This window comes from Danio rerio, chromosome 21 (assembly GCF_052040795.2).
Source record: "Danio rerio strain M-AB ecotype USA chromosome 21, GRCz13ab, whole genome shotgun sequence".
Classification (NCBI taxonomy): Eukaryota; Metazoa; Chordata; class Actinopteri; order Cypriniformes; family Danionidae; genus Danio; species Danio rerio.
In genome coordinates this window covers 40,189,336-40,197,383 of record NC_141041.1, presented here as the reverse complement: position 1 = coordinate 40,197,383, position 8,048 = coordinate 40,189,336, and the positions used below count along the sequence as shown (strand labels likewise).

At 33.9% G+C, this 8,048-nt stretch overlaps 1 long non-coding RNA gene across 1 annotated transcript; it reads left to right on the top strand.

Annotated features, from left to right (window-relative positions):
• The first annotated feature begins 1,901 nt into the window (after positions 1-1,901).
• Positions 1,902-5,818, top strand: LOC147838923 (uncharacterized). The gene is made up of 7 exons (XR_015520931.1): positions 1,902-2,333; positions 2,636-2,691; positions 3,092-3,145; positions 3,252-3,373; positions 3,754-3,868; positions 4,522-4,627; positions 5,575-5,818. It is a non-coding gene; the product is annotated as an uncharacterized LOC147838923 (long non-coding RNA).
• Positions 5,819-8,048: the final 2,230 nt, after the last annotated feature.

Here is an 8,048-nt window from a genome sequence, read left to right as displayed (position 1 = left end):
ATATACATACATACATACATATATATATATATCCTTTTGTAAGCAGCAGCAGCAGTCACTGCTTTCGTTTTAATTATTCTCAGGCACGTGATCATCCTTTCATTATCACTCGTGGTATGTTTTACCTTTACTTTTGCTTAGTTATTTTTGTTAATATGGTTTAATTATCATCCTTTACGATAACATTGCTTTAATATGAGATTAACTCCCCATTTATGTGTAGTAAGTGCTGACAAATGTCTTTTTTTTTAAGAAAAGTTTTGTTGAATAAAAAGTAAATCTATACAGCTAGGCCTATATATTTGCTTGTTTTGAAACATTTAAAATGTGGGGCTAAGAAATAATTATTTCTTTTTGGTGTGGTCAGAGATCAGTTTGGTAAATCCTTTTTTTTTGAGCCCTGAAAAGTCATGTGAAATAAAAACTGTTTGCAATGCGACACAACCCATTTGCTCATGCACAGTGAGCAAACTCATACACAACACACACAAACAGTGAAATAAATGAGGTGGCATGTGGACAACACAACATCTAAATCAAGTCATTTTAGCATGTCAAAGTAACATTTAGTAATATAAAATATATTTTCCAAGCAACAAAATTGTGGCTAGTGAAAATGGCAAGTGGCAAGTAATGTTCGAAATCTACTAGCAACAGAGGCTGGTGTTTAAAAAAGTTAATGTCAAGCTCTGTGTGTGTGTGTGTGTGTGTGTGTGTGTGTGTGTGTGTGTGTGTGTGTGTGTGTGTGTGTGTGTGTGTATGTATATATATATATATATATATATATATATATATATATATATATTTATATATATATATATATATATATACACTGTAAACTATTTCTGTTGTTTTCACAGTATTATACTGCATTTCTCAACAGTTTTTTACTGTATAAGCTGTGCACAGTGTGTTACTGTATATATTGTTGTTTTCACAGTAAAATAATGTATTTTCAACTTTTCTATACTGTGAACATGGTTAACAGTATGTTACTGTAGATTTTATAATGAATTTTGGGGAAAAATCCGTTACTGTGCATCTAAATTCAGTACTGCAAATGACCAAGAACAACTCCACACACACTATATATTATGATTATTATGTACATTTATTTTTAGACAAATTATTTTGTGAAGTAAATAACCTAACCAGTTTCTTCAGACTGTTCAGTGCATTAAACTGTCCCCTGGTTTTCCATTTTTAAGTGCACTTTATAAGGCAACATGGAAATATTAAATAATATTTAATAAACATAACTTTGTGCTAAACCAAAACGTAAATTGGAACAAAAATAAATTGATTCACGTAACCAAAGACTGTTAAACACACAAAATGATTTCAAAGTCAGCTTAAATGTCAGAGTGACCAACCTGCTTTAGACGGATTTAAGAATATTGGGCACCCATATTGGCCACCGTAGACGTCACATATCTCCGCATTTTCAAAACAACATTTTAAAATACGCCCTATCTTAATAAATAAACCACATAATTGAGTTTAAAACAACTACATTCTAGCATTAAAAACGGTCAAAAATTTATTTCATAATACATTTATTATCTAGTCATCGAAGACAGGGCATGTCTCAATAATGTCTAGGCCGATTAAAGCGTGAGGTTTGCCGGATACATGAGTGATGGAGCGCCGTCAACCCCTGGAGGTCAGAATCTCACCTATCGGCAAAGCACACTTAAAATTAGACATGATATCTAAAAACAAACCACAGATTTGAGTTTGGAAGAACTACATTCTCGCATGAAAAACTGTTAAAACTTCATTTCGTGACATATTAAACGCAATATTTATGATATGATCTGGCTTTTCTCATCCGCCATTATATTTGCTTGTTGGTGTAAAATGAAATCTGGGAGAAAAAAATATTAATTCTCAAAACACTTTAAGCGAACCTTATTCTTATTGTTAAAGTCAGATATATGTAATATTTTCGCTGGTAAAGTGAGAAGAAAAAAACAATATTACTATTTTATCAATATCACGTTTGCACTGGTTCGGTTCAGCACACAAACGACACCGAATCGGATTGAACCGTTTGTTCGGGAATTATTTTATCACACGTGTTCACAAGCACATTCAGCAATATGTGTATAAATGTGTGTGGCCGAGCAGTATAACGAAATAGTAATGATTCATTGTTGTGTCTTACAATAATATACAAAAAGGAATCGGTTTTAGGCGGATTCGACTCTTTACTGTTCTAAGGAGCCGATTCATAAAGCCGAGCCGACTCGATTCGACCTTCACCAGGCAAGCAGCGGCTCTTCTAATTTGAAATCCACCTGTCGCCTTTTCTTCCAGTGAATTCATCCTCGGTAAGTGTTTAAAAGTCAAATTCTGTTCGTTAAAAGATTGTTTTGTGTATATTTCCGTGTAGTGTGTGTGTGTGTGTAATTTAAAATAATTAACCAAGTTACTTTAGTTGTACTGTAAGTTAGGTACTTATGTCACGTTATTCGACGCCAGACCGTGTTTGTAGTGTTTGCGAGGTATTAGATAAGGTAATTACAGTGAGTTTATCTTGAGTGAGTTTTTGACCATAGTAACGTTAAGTTACCTGAAAAAAAAACGTAACTTTTACTTTGGGTTAACTGCATTAATGAATTCTCTATTTCAGCACAACACTGAGATGAAGGCAAAGTCACCATGAAAAGTTAAACGTTTAACGTTAAGGTAAGCTCTGGTCTTCATGTGGTCATTATGACCAAGTTATCATTATGGTTAAATTTGTAAACTGTAAGTTAGTTATTCAAACTAAACTCACAATGAAACAAGTCTAACTGTTTTATTAAATTGAGCTGATAATAAAATTCAGTTGATGTCTTTTAAGCTAACGTTAATATTAACATAATACATATTAATTGTCTATTTCTCACTGGTTAATGAGCTTATTGTATAACGTTATTGTGTCATTAATTGTACATTTTATTTTTGGTGTTCAGGTGTAGGGAATGATTTGTATACAAATTTATTTGAACCCCATACAGATTTGTATGGTTGTACCATAGATTTAGATTATTAAATGTTAAGTCTTATTTTACTCTTATTATATTTATCTTTTTTGCAACTACAGCAATTGATGCTGAAAAACTGATGCTACCAATCTCTCCTCACTTGATTATTCAAGGTAATGTTGATGTCTTCCTCATTTTGATTAGATTTTAAAATGTCAAGTTGTTCACAGATTTGTTGTGAGGAGTTTCATGTACAACCTCTTTTTCTTCTTCTTCCAGTAGCGACGCAGTGGCACAGTAGGTAGTGCTGTCGCCTCACAGCAAGAAGGTTGCTGGTTCGAGCCTCGGCTGGGTCAGTTGGCTGAATACAATGGCATAATGATTCTGCTTGCTCACAGGAGGTACTTGATTTAGTTTTCCTCAAGCGATACATCAGTTTTTATGAGTAATGCGTGACACTTGAATTGAAGGGACAGTTCACCCAAAAATGAAAATAATGGCATCTTTGGCATCCTCCACTTGTTTCAAAATAGTTAGATTTTTTTTTGTTCCATTTAACACAAACTCATATATTTTTTTAAAGAAATTTGGTTCAAATATGGAAGTCAATAGTTACAGGTTTCTAACATTCTTCAAAATATCTGCTTTAGTGTTTAACAGAAATTTAAATGGATTTAAAACACATGTAGTAATGGTGGCAGAAAAGTAAACTATCCTTTTAAATATTTTATTCTGAGACTTATTTAAATGTGTCTTGTCTTTTGCCATATTGTCTTTCTAGCTCAGATTGTGAAGGACCTGGAATGTGACAACAGTTACTCTTAAGTCAAGAACCAAATAAAGCACAGATGTGGAGGGATCTGCAGCTAAACTAACTGGAGGAAAGGAACCTTTAGGTAAAAACACCTGCTTTATTTAGATCTGAAGTATTTTATTTGGCATAGAGTATTATTTTTTTATTCTTATTCTAATTTTATGTTATGTATATACTGAATATAAGTCATTTAAATTTCACAAATGATTGAATATAAAATATCATCTAGATGTCTTATTTTTTATTGTCTTAAACATTGGTGCTCAACCCTGTTCCTGGAGATCGACCTTTCTGCAGAGTTTAGCTCCAACCCTGATCAAACGCAACTAAACAAACTAAATAGTATCTGAAGGAGCACTTGATAAATAAAGACAGGTGTTCTTGATCAAGGTTGCAGGTGAGCTCTGCGGAAAGGTAGATCTCCAGGAACAGGGTTGAGCACCCCTGATCTAAATGCTCAAAAATGCTGTTTCAGAGGTGAGGTTGGATGTAGTTCAGAAATAGATTCATTAGGATCAATGCTTAAAGTAAATGTTTACTTCTCTCTGTAGACCAAACATGCTTAGTATCCCACACATTTTAATGAATTATTTATTTTGGTTACTTTTACATCTATATATGGGTAAGCAAGTATTTAATAAATAAAATTATTTTAAACCACTTAACCAAATGACTCTATTACCCTAGCTTCTGGGAAAAAAAACATGTAAAATAACAGATTTTTTTTTTTTACAGTGTGGGTGAACATACTACCTTGATGTCCAACAAAGACTGCACAAGAGCTCATTTGATGGCACATATTCTGTCCTGTCTACATCTCTGACGAAGTGCTTCGACATCAGTGAGTAATAAATCTTCATATTATCATGCATTCAGGATTTCTTTAAGCCTATCTTTAATGTTAGTTTGTAATCAGCAGTGACTGTTTTAAAATTTGGTATTTAAATTATTCTTAACGTTTTACTGATGCTGTGCACAGTAACGTTATGATGATTTAATTTGAGGAAATGTCACTGGAGAGGTGTAATAATATTTATTTGTCTCACTGACATGCCATCACTGCATATTGAAATACAGTAATACGAATTGACCGCAAAATATTATCACAAACATTTCATGAAGTAGACTGCTTGACTACTCTTCATTTCTTTGCTCAACTTTAACACATTTGATCGTGTTGCTGTGCCTTTTGGCAGATTTTGCCAAAAATGAATGCTTAGTGATTACTTTGTTTTATGCGAACCAAATGTCAGTAACTTATCATTTGCATTATTGTTTTTTTAAATCACCCATGGCTTTCATGTTCTCTAACGTAATCTTGTCTGTAAGTTAGAAGTAGATTTTCACATGTTAAAAGCCTAAAAGTACTTGATTAACATTAGTCACGTTAAATTAATTATTTTATTTATTTATTTATTTATTTTTAATATGTAGCCTCTTAAGGTCAGAATTAACTGTGTTCACCCCTCTTAAATTCGTGGAAGCGCTAGTGTGGTCATGGAATCAGATATTCATGCTATACAGAGTCAGACATTAAGTTAAGATGAGACTTTATTTTTTACATACCTGTGTGGACACTTGACTAGTGTTGACTTGACTAATCTTTTCCCCATTAACGTTAGTGTAATTGTAAATAGACAACAATCTGTATTTTGCCAACAAAAACGATAAAAAACAGTGTTTTATATATATAAAACAGCAGTGCGGTGTTTGTTTCTGAATGAATGAAATAATTTGAGGCATGATTAGTTTTTACTCCAGTGATTGATTTGCTTGTCGTTTTTGCAGGATCATCAGAAGTGCTGCTGCCCTTTTTCACTGTCCCTTTTCCACAACATCATTTGGCCTTCATCATTTCCTGTCTTGTAGCAATATTTTCATCTGTTTTTAAAATTGTAATACTTTTTGATGCATTAATTGTTGACTGGTTTTACTGATCAATTTTTCATTAGTGTTCTTTTGCTGTTTTATATTGAATAATTGCTACTGTTTCAGTAGGGTTTACACAACAAACTTTTATTGTGAAGTTAAAGTTTCAGTTTCTTTATTTTTCTTGTATTTCTTGAACAGTTAAAATAACATTTGTGCAATTTTTGAACTTTTTTTGCTCATTATAAAGTAGCACTATTAAATACAATAAAATAACATTTAATAACTGTAAAATACTATACAGTAATAATGAAAGTAACGTTAAAATACCGTAGTTCTGCATGGTAAAAATGTACAGTAAAATACTGTTTTCAGTTTTGCAGTATGTGTATCACTACTGTAATTGGTGTTACAGTATAAAAAGAAAACAGTAAAATGATGTATTACATTTTACAGTAAATCTAATACTAAAGTAATTAGTATTACAGTAATGTTACTGTTTTATGAAATACAGCAGCTACTGGATAATTGTTGCCAGTAACTTACTGTTAATTTAACAAGAAATCGTTTACAGTGTATATATATATATATATATATATATATATATATATATATATATATATATATATATATGTGTGTGTGTATACAGGGCTTATTAACACCCGCACAACAGAATCAACACATTAACACCTGCCAAAGGTGGGTAGATTTCAGCAGTGACGGGTTAGACAGACACTCCCACTAGCCACTTTTGGCTGGTTGAAAATAGTATTCCCTGATAATAATTCTTAAAAGCAGGGTTGGACAATAAGGATGGCTTAATATGCATGCAAATGCAATCTTAGAATTGAGAAGCAACACGACTGACAAAAATAATTGCATTTGCAACTTCACGCAGGCAAAGCAGGTGAATATCGAATGAGAGGATCAGGCCCGGCGCCAGGATGCCATAACTGAGGGGGCATTTTAATCCCATAGGGGGCACAAGACCTGGGGCCTCATGTACGAAGACTTGCGTGGAAATCTTACTAAAACATTGCGTACGCACAAAGCTGTAAATGTGTGTACGCAGAAAAAAATTCAGATGTATGAAACACTGCGTACGCCGAATCTCACGCATATTCTTTTGTACATCCGAATGAACGTGAAACTGAGCGCAACATGCACGAGCACAAAACCCCTCCCTGCCTCCTCCCCCGTATGAATATGCTAATGACTATGCTAATGGAAAAACCCAATGAAAAAGCAATGGCAAAATCAAGCAAAAAGAGAAGCTTTGAACAGAATGTGAATTGGAGGTGCTGCTTTCGGAGGTAGACCGGAGAAGGGCGGTGTTATTTGCAAGTTAGTTCTCCGGAATTAACAACAAAAGAAAAAAATAGAGTGGGAGAGTTTAACTTATGCGGTTAACACAGTTGGGTCTGAACATCGCACTGAGTGCATTAAAGATAGAAATAGTGTGGTTTATATATGTAAAATGTTGCATGACGCTTAACAGTCTCAGTGGCGCTACTCGTAAGACGCATGTGATCATGAATTGAAACGTTCAAACATGAACTCGGTTCGAATCCAGCGTCTGATGAATTCTTTATTGTTTTTTCCCCCGCTACATATCAGATTTTGCCAACTATTTATCACGAGAAAGACAAGTAGGAATCATCAATAAATTCATATCAATAAGCACCATATTTTATTTGCACATTTATTGAATGGAAATGTTTCTGATTCACGCATGCAAATTCATCTTCAGATAGTGTCTTTATAGCGATGTGCGTGCGGTAGATCGCTCAGATTACATTGGGAAAACAGGCGACTGCTGCAAATTGTGCTTTAATGTTTAGCTGGTCAAATGTATGGTATGGAAACCTTATATACCTGCTGAACCCATCTCATACAGCTGCCATTGCAAGGCTCAGACACTTTGTAGAGAGGAATTTAACACAACTGCCTCTAGGAGTCGCCAATGGAAATAAAACAGACACGCACAAAAAATGTGCGTACGCCTGCCAGAAAGCTGCCGTGAAGCTGCGCACATTCCCACGTTCAGTTCATTGTTAGTAAATCCAAACGTGAGCGATTCTGAGCGTGAAACCTGGCGTACGCAAAGTTTTTGTGCGTACGCAGCATTGATACATGAGGCCCCTGGTGACTGATTTTGGTCCCTCTTGTTCCTTTCATTAAGGCTTTTTATTCACATTTACTATTACTTTGCATTACTGCCTGAGTTACTGACTTAAAGCAATTAAATAATAATATTTAATACTTTTATTAATAATATTAATACTTTTTATAGTAATAATAATATGCACAGTTTCACGATTACTGATTTTGTTATTGAAGGTTATGCAACAATACTGTACTGTAGATCATGGCTTCAGCGCCAAACGAGTGCT